Raw genomic sequence first — 9,540 nt, 5'->3', positions numbered from 1 at the left:
TGATTAAACACTTACGCAGTTACGCCTTTCGGAAAATGTAATTAGATCGAATGATTCAATAATAATTATCGGTTCAAAGACTTAAATCAGCCCAAAATCTTCTATTTATTTTCTTTTCAGTTTGTGTTGATACAGCCCAAAAGATAATCTAAGCCCAATGAACCCAATTAATGATTGCTAGAGGTGCACACGAAAACCGGTTAACTGGTTTCTAACTGATTTTGTAACCGGTTACTAACCGGTCCAATCCTAACCGGTTACTAACCGATTCTAACCGCCGGTTAGTAACCGGTTTGTATTATTGATTTCAAAACCGGTTATAAACCGGTTAACCGATTTTTTTAATTATTATTTTATTAAAAACCGGTTATTAACCGGTTAACCGGTCTGGTCTAACCGGTCAAAACCGATTCTCTAATAGATCAAAACCGGTTACTATCCTACCCGAAAAACCGGTCTAACCGGTTATTTCCCGCCAAAAAAAACCGGTTACCAAATTAACCGGTTAATGGTTAACCGGTTAACCGATTTATGCACCTCTAATGATTGCAATTAGAGCCTTAGAGGTGTACAAAACCGGTTTAGAAGAAAAACCGGTTCGGGTTATAAACCTAATCAGTTTAGCTAACAAATAGTCATAACTGTCTTGGTCCAAACCGGTTTGTGTTATAAACCCGTTTAAGAGGAAAGTTGTTCGAACCATTCAAACTGATTCGGTTCGGTTTATGAACTGGTTTGAGAAAAAAAACCGGTTTGAGACTAAAAAAGTTTTTTTTTCTTCCCCAAATCTGGTCGGTTTTAAAACCGGTTTGGCCATTCAATGTCCGAACCGCTATACGAACCGTCGGGCTGGGTCGGTTTGAAAATCGGTTTAGCCCAAACCGGTTTTTGGTTGATACAAGGTCAGTTTCTAAACCGGTTAGGAACCGTTTTTTTTTCTTTTTCTTTTTTTTTTTTCATTTGAAGTTGCAACTTTGCAAATGCATTAATCTGATGTGGTGGTGATTTTTAATTAACATTTTTTTTTCTTTTATTTGAATGCTTCATATCATCAAACTCAACTTTCCTCGTTTAAGATCATTTTCTCTATAACTATTTTAGTATTCATGATCCTTTCAAATCTTTAAATGCACATTTTCATTACTTGCAATCAATCCGTACCTAAAAAACAATAACAAAAACGAACCAAAGTAGACTCCGACACTATGTACCACATAAACAAGTTTTTACTAGCATAAATACATGTGTCAAAGTCTATAAATATGCCTAAAAATGTAACAAACATTTCAATATTGTTTACATTTACCACTCCAACACTCTCATTGTTTTTTTTTTCTTTTTTTAAAAAATTATTTTTACCATAAAAACTTATTACTGAGGTCCAAAAATGAAAAAAAAAACCCTTTGAATAATTGATTTATTTCTACTTCTTTCGAGGTTGAAACATTATTTCAAAGGAAACAAACCACAATGGCTAGGTTAATAAGTTCTTTTTCTCTGAACAAAATCTTGATTTATAATGGTAATTAATTGTTTAATTCCATTTCGGACGGATTACCGGGATACTTTGTTCATGATAAAAGAAGTTAGAGGGGTTAAACCGAGTCTTAATCTGAGCCAACCTTTTGAAGTTGTCTTTGAAATATTTGGTTCCCCACGAACTCGCCTCTTCATAGCTCGTATATCTACCACCATTAATTCCTAGCTCAAAATCTCGAAAATTCACATATGCTTGTCTTGGGGAGTTTGAAACATGTTCGGTCATGTCTCTGTAAAGTCTATGAAGCGCATACAAACGGTGGTTAACACTTCTTTTATCACTTTCCCGACATGGGAAAACAGACACATCCTGTATATCAAAAAGCACATCTCTGTGTGGATTGATGACTCAGGCCTCCTATTCACCATGCCTCCATGAGGGTTCCACCTCATATATTCATTCTCCAACATCGTTTTCCATAATCTTTCTAGCCCGGTTACCGATATTACTTTTTTCACAAAATCCGATTTTGATTTAAAGTAGTCTATCCATGGGGCGTCAATGTTTGGGCAACCAGAAGTTGGAACATTGTAGTTGAACTTGGGGAGGTCCATAACCGCCTCGTGCCAAGTCATTTCACGACAATCTTTGGTTTTTAATCCAAGTTCTGGAATCTTTTCGTTTATAATTTCCAAAAGTTTATCCGGATCACCAAGAAAGTGTCCATAATAACTCGTAAATATCGTTTTGTTAGGTTGAGACGGCGCATCAGGATGTACCTCGATCATCGCACCGAGAAAAAGATTATCATCAAGAGTGGGGGCCACTTGTTGCCACTTGTATAGAATCTCGGTGGCACCCTGTTTCTAATGTTCTACTAATATAGAATATTGTGTTTTGTTGCGGGACCGGTATGAGTTTTAGTTTCCATGAGACAATGACTCCGTAGCTTCCGCCACCACCACCCCGTATAGCCCAGAACACATCCTCTCCCATGGAGGCCCGATCCAGGATATCCCCGTCCGCATTAATAATTCTTGCATCTAACACGTTATCAGCTGCAAGCCCGTACTTTCTCATCATGGTCCCATCCCCACCACCCGTGATGTACCTGCCCACACCCACACTAGGGTGCATACTCGAAGGGAACCCGAGGGTTTTGTTACTCTTTTGAACTCGATAGTAAAGATCACCAAGGATGGCTCCGACTTCAACCCAAACGGTACTATCCATAGGGTTTACGTTAACGTGGTGCATGTATCTTAAATCAAGAACAACAAATGGATGGGGTTTATACGAAGTGTAAGAGGAACCTTCGTAATCATGGCCTCCGCTTCTAAGGTAGGTGAATATCATGCTTTCTAGCACAAATAACCGCAAATTGGATTTGTCTTTCGTCCAACGGGAGGAAAATAATTGCGGGTTTTGGAGTGTTATCGGTTTTGAATCGTCGATTCATCACCCGGGATTGAAGGAAATATGAGAACATGGTGTCATTTTGGGTGTAAAAAGTCTCTGGGGAAATTGCATTTTTATTAGAAAGGCATTGATGAAAGGTTAGATCATAGGTTAGATAAACTGAAAATGAAAATGGAGTGAGTGATAATGATAACAACATGAGAACCAATGTTGAAGAAGCCATTGCTACTTGTCTTGAGGTATGTCAAATTAATATATATCATTTTTTTGCAATTATATTTTAGTCATATCATATAAATCTAATTACAATTTTAAGTATTATTATTCCATTAGTATATAAATGCTCACATGTTATCATACATTTTTGGTCAATGGATTTATGATGTTAACATAATTGTACATTTTTTTGTTTAATTTGCATATACATTTATTACTATTAACTGCAAATAACATAATATATTTGCATTAAATACATATATATGAAATGTTGTTCCATTAAATGTTAAGCATTTAAACAAAAGAAGGTTGTTTAAAACTATTTACTAAACATGTGTGGTAAATGTTAAGTACTATTATTATTATTATTATTATTATTATTATTATTATTATTGGTGGTGGTGGTGGTAGTAGTAGTATTAGTAATTACACGAAGAGATGAGACATAAAACTAAAATATGAGATGAGAGAAGAACCACCATTTACTAAACATTCATCGTAATCTCTAACTCTGAACCCCCCATTTATATATCTGACAAGGCTTTCTTCATGCTCCCACGGACCCGGTTCTTCTTGTTGGGCCCATAAGATTCATAACATGAGTTGTGTTTTCATGATGTGAAGATAATTTCAGATTACCTAAGAATTACTCTTAACATCATGCCACTTCTGCAGCTAAAAGGGGTTGAAGCCGTAAGAAAGTCACTTGGAAGAAATTAGATTTGCAAGGTGTATAAAGGAGAACTCTCTCGGAATCCGAAGGCCACAAATCTGTAATCGTGAAGAGTCTAGATCGTACAAATGGTTTATATAAATTAATTTTTATTAAGAGATTGCAATCCTAATAGTTTTAGCCATAAGAATGTCTTTATTATAGGATTTTGTGAAGAGATAAGTGAGAGGATTGTTGTTTTTGAGCCTATGGTTAATGGAAGTCTAAAATATCAAGTGAAAACACTGGTCTAACTTGGAAACAAAGGCAAAAGATTGCACGTACTAGCATACATTCACAACGGCCGTAACTCCCAATATTCAATGCACGGACACATTAAAATTTAAGAAAAAAACCGAAGACATGCATTAGAATTCGTAGCATACCTATAAAACATGACTGGCCGGGAAGTGATCATTTCTGATTTCATCATATCCATATGTGTAAACATTAGGCTATTGCGTGCCACTCTATGTGAACACATACATTCTAATTGCATAAATCTGATGTTTATTCGTTTGGTGTGGTTTTGTTTGAAATGAAAGAAATCTTATCTTTGAGATTAGTAGTTAAAACCATAAAAATTGATCAGCAACAGCCACTCATGGTATGAGGATGGTCATGTGATTAGCTTGAAAATCTTTCATGATATAAAGAAACAGATTGATGCAAATTGATTTTTCTCGACCATCGAATATGAATGTTTGCAAGAATAGGCCAAAGACCGTCGAAGATGGTTGAGGCTATAAAATAACTTGAGAAAGCCTTTGGATGTCAACATGTAACTTTCTTACTTTTCTGAATGTGTAATCAAATCTTATAACTCGAGCAGGAAGTAAATTTTTATTGTCAAGTAACAACTTCTTGTAGTTCTAATGCTTTCACGTTTACGGGACGAGTGGCAATGGGAGAACAAGTTGCCTATAGCAGGAATTAATCTTCATAATGAAAAGTTGTTGGTTCAATCTCCTTAACTGTATTTGATGTCTACTTTCCACCCATCGACATCTATCTATAGCAACAACGTCTTTATCAACAAGCTAACTTGTTGGTCGTTTGCTTATATATAGATGCAAACACTACTTTTTATTAATGAATTTTATCGATGCTATCTTCCTTGACAATGTGGAAACACCAAGGAAGCTTCAAACTAACTGAAAAGAAAGTTAATGCTTCATTGATATAGAAACTTGGTCTTTATGTAATTATTAGTTAAGAGTCTTAAGAAGAAGTTCTAACATGCATATACATATAGTACTTTTGTTTGTAAATACTGCATACCTTATTCCATTCATAAATCGATTTGAGAGGAATTAAGATAGTTTTCATGTTAGAAAAAGTAGCCAAATATTAAAAAAAAAGAGAAGTAAAAGCCCAATTGTGTGTAAAATAAGGAAGGAAAAACACTGTTAGTGTGGGCCGATACAAAGGTCATGAATCATTGTTGTATTTCTACTTCTTTTTTAAAGTTAAAAACATTTGCTAAAAAAACAAAACAAAATAAAAGAAAACAAACGCACACCACAATGCCTAGGTTGATTGGTCCATTTTCTCTGAATAACTTGATCCATGATCACTACACAAATATAACTGTTTCTAATTAATATCATTTTGGACGGATTACCAGGATGCTTTGTTTATGGCGGAAGAAGTTATCCGGGTCAAACTTAGTCTTGACTTGCGCCAACCTTTTAAAGTTGTCTTTGAAATACTTGGTTCCCCACGAACTCGCCTCATCAAAACTGGTATCATTTCCATTACCATTAATTCCAAGCTCAAAGTCTCGAAAATTCACATATGCTTGTCTTGGCCACTTTGAAACATGTTGCGTCATGTGTCTGTAAAGGTCGTGAAGCGCGTGAAAACGGTGGTTAGAGCTTCTTATATCCTTTTCCGGGCAATTGGACACATTGAATATCAAAAAGCACATCTCTATGTGGATATGGGTTTGACGACTCGGGTAACTTGCTCATCATGCCTCCATGAGGGTTCCACATCATATACGGGGTGTACTCATTATCCAACATCGTTTTCCATATTCTCTCTATCCCGGTTTCGGATATTACTTGTTTCACAAAATCTGATTTTGATTTAAAGTTGTTTATGCTTGCGGGTAATCCAGTTAGTAGGTAGGAGGTTGGGACGCTATAATCGAACTTGGCTAGGTACATAACCGCCTTGATCCAACTCATTTCATAACAATCTTCTTTTTTTAATCCAAGTTCGGGAATATTGTCATTTATGATTTTCGAGAGTTCATCCGCCTTACCTAGAAAGTGCCCGTAATAACTTGTAAGTATTGTTTTGTTAGGTTGATACGGTACATCGGGATGTTGTAACATCCTAAAATTTCGTATTTAATAAAAGAAAGTCGCGTTTAGTCATTGGGCCTGAATAATTAATTAGTATTAATAAAGATCATGGACTTGGACTAATTAAGATGGATTAAAGGGATTGGCCTTAGGTCCATGGGCTTTAAGGGATATAAATATCCCCTAAAGCATCCTAAAACCCTAAATCCTCATTCTTATCATCCTAATCTCTACGCACTCAAAAAAACACAAACATCCTACACCATATTCGACCGAGAGAGAGAGACGATAGGGATTTGAGACCAAACGAACACTAGCATGTATTAGATCTTTATCTCACGAGCTATATACAAGATCTAGAGTTCATAACCAAGTTAAACGAGATCCAAACGAGCACTAAAGGTATGTTCTTGATCTTAAAGTTTTTGTTTTTATAACCGTTTAGCCTTGAAACTTAGAACGGGAGTAGATCGAGTATAGACGAAACGTAAAGTTGTAAACTTGATGATAAAATGAACCTAACGAACCCGCGAACCTAAACGGCTCGTTTAAAACGAAATCCTAGATCCACTCTCTAAACGTTCACTATAAAGGTTCGTGCTTTATGTTATAAACGGGTCAAGATTGGACCGCAAATGGTCAAGGGAACGTTTAGGGCTAAGGCCAAATCATAAAATGAGTATTTAAGTTGTGAAATGTGCGACGAAGCGAACCAGTGAGCTGCAGACCACGAACTTCGCTTACTGTATAACTTCGCTGCATAAGTTCGCTGTAGCTAAACTTCGCTACAAGCCAACTACGCCAAGATAAGTTCGCTTGAAAATAAGTTCGTTCAAAAGTCAAGTTCGCTGGCTAACTTCGCTTGATGTTAAGTTCGATACAAGCAAGTTCAACTTCGCTGAACCATATGTTTGCTGGACTCTAAGTTCGCCAAGTCTTAAGTTTGCCGAACCTTAAGTTCGCTTAAGTTAAGTTCGCTTAACATGCATTTTAAGGTAACGAATCGGGCTAACGAATGAGTAGGTGAATAAAATAGTAACTTAAAATCCTAATAGGAAATGCGTTAAGACAGTTAATGAAAATAAAATTTTTCCAAGCTGACCTGGCAGCTCGACCCCAGCCAGGGGCTTTGTCCCTTGGACCCTGCTAGGGGCTGTCGCCCCTAGACCCCGCTGCCAGGGGCGCTGCCCCCGGACCCCCGTTCATTGTGGGATTTTATAAAGATAGAAATACAATATGAGTAGTAGTAGTTAATTGATACATGTAAATATTATACAGTTAGCCGTGCACAGCTCAAGAAGGGAATAACGATTAACGGAGAGCGTAACAGGATTCAGGTGAGTTTCTAGCCCCATTTATTTGTTATGTTTTCGGGGCTGTGTGCATACTCGATGTGATAGTTAATACACTTACCTTAATCGGTAAGTGTATGCCTTATATGGTTTATATGTTATGTATGTATATCTTAAATGTGAATGAAAACTTGTTGGCATGTGAACGATCTTCGGATATTGCACGTGCTAACAAGGGAGGCATGTTTATGATAAAGGAATGTGTATGATAGATATATGTACAGTATATGAATATGTATGAATGATTAAAGAAAGTATGCATGTTATGGGTATGTAAAGACAGTATGTACGAAGATGAAGAAAGAGGGACCAGACCCTAATAATATCTGAGATAGAGAAGGAGGGACCAGACCCTTAATAATATCTGAGATAGAGAAGTAAAAAGGGACCAGACCCTAATAATATCTGAGATAGACAAGAAAGGGACCAGACCCTAAAATATCTGAGATAGACGAAGAAAAAGGGACCAGACCCTAATAATATCTGAGATAGAATGGACAGTAACTATATAGTATGAAAGTAATAAAGTATGAATGTACGTATGAAATAACGTAATGAAAGTAAGTTAGTAAAGTAATTATTATATATCTTCGGATGCATGATTGAAGGTAAGTGTATGTAATGTATTATGCTTGATTAACTAGAACTCACTCAGCATAGCTGACTTTTAGTATGCACGCAGGTGAGTAGGATGAGGCAGCTCGCTTGAGGGGACACGTGGCAGAAGAATAAGAGCCTGGCATCTGAAGACTTATGATGTTTTAATTTTAATTCTTTGCTTTTGAAAGACAAGTTGTTTGTTAAGGCAAGTTTTGGATTATTATGAAATGTTTTATGAAAGCTTTTATGTTTCGCGTAAAGTTTTAATTAACTCTGATATTTGAACTGTGTTTATGAGTAAATCCAACATCCAAAGTAGGGCTACCCGTAACGGGGCCTTACAGATTTACCTCCATAACCGCACCGAGAAAAAGATTTTCGTCAAGCGTGAGGGCCACTTGTATAAAATCTTGGTGGCACCTTGTTCCAATGTTCTATGAATATAGAACACCGTGTTTTGTGGTGGGACCGGTACGAGTCTGAGTTTCCATGAGACAATGACTCCATAGCTCCCACCACCACCACCACGTATAGCCCAAAACACATCCTCTCCCATGGAGGCGCGATCCAGGATCTCTCCTTTCGCGTTAATAATTTTTGCATCTAACGCATTATCAGCTGCAAGCCCGTACTTTCTCATCATGGTCCCATCCCCACCTCCCGTGACATACCCGCCCACACCCACGCTTGGGTGCATACTCGAAGGGAACCCTAGGGTTCCATTACTCGTCTCTTGAACTCGGTAGTAAAGCTCACCAAGGGTGGCTCCGGCCTCAACCCAAACCGTATTATCAGTCGTGTTAACAATAACATCATGCATTGCATCTAAATCAAGAACAACAAATGAATCAAGTGCAAGGGACTCGTAAGAGGAACCTTCATAGTCATGGCCTCCACTTCTAAGCCGTAGGTGAATTCCGAGCTTTTTGGCACAAATAACCGCGATTTGGATTTGTGCTTCGCTCAATGGTATGAAAATTGCTTCAGGTTGGGGAGTGCTAGCGGTTTGGAATCGTAGATTCATCACCCGATGATAAAGAGCTTCAAGGAATTTGGGGGTTTGGTCTTGGATGTAAAACTTGTCTGGTAAAACCACCATGTTATCAGAAAGGCATTGATGGAAGGCTTGATCTAAAAGTGAAAATGAAAATGTAGTGAGTGATAATGATAACAGCATGAGAATCAATGTTGAAGCAGCCATTGCTACTTGTCTTGAGGTCTATCATTAATATATATATCAGTTTCTTTGCAATTAAAATTTAGTCATATCATATTCTTCTAAATACCATTTTTTAAGTATCATATATAATTAGTACTTAAATGCTCACATGTTTTTAGAAATTAATGTTGGTCATGATGTAATTATGAGTTCAATTATTGTATATTTGTTGGGTTATATTTGTAAATACATTAATTACTATTTTTTTTTGACGATCAACAAAGAGAAAT

The 9,540-nt window shown here is 36.9% G+C and overlaps 1 pseudogene; it reads right to left on the bottom strand.

Moving 5' to 3' along the window:
* Window positions 1–5,350: 5,350 nt before the first annotated feature.
* Window positions 5,351–9,292, bottom strand: LOC143622431 (monolignol oxidoreductase AtBBE-like 13; annotated as a pseudogene).
* Window positions 9,293–9,540: the final 248 nt, after the last annotated feature.

Source organism: Bidens hawaiensis, unplaced genomic scaffold (genome assembly GCF_021521415.1).
Source record: "Bidens hawaiensis isolate Kalapana, Puna unplaced genomic scaffold, B.hawaiensis_p1.1 tig00003141_1, whole genome shotgun sequence".
Classification (NCBI taxonomy): domain Eukaryota; kingdom Viridiplantae; phylum Streptophyta; class Magnoliopsida; order Asterales; family Asteraceae; genus Bidens; species Bidens hawaiensis.
This window is presented reverse-complemented; position numbering and strand designations above follow the sequence as displayed.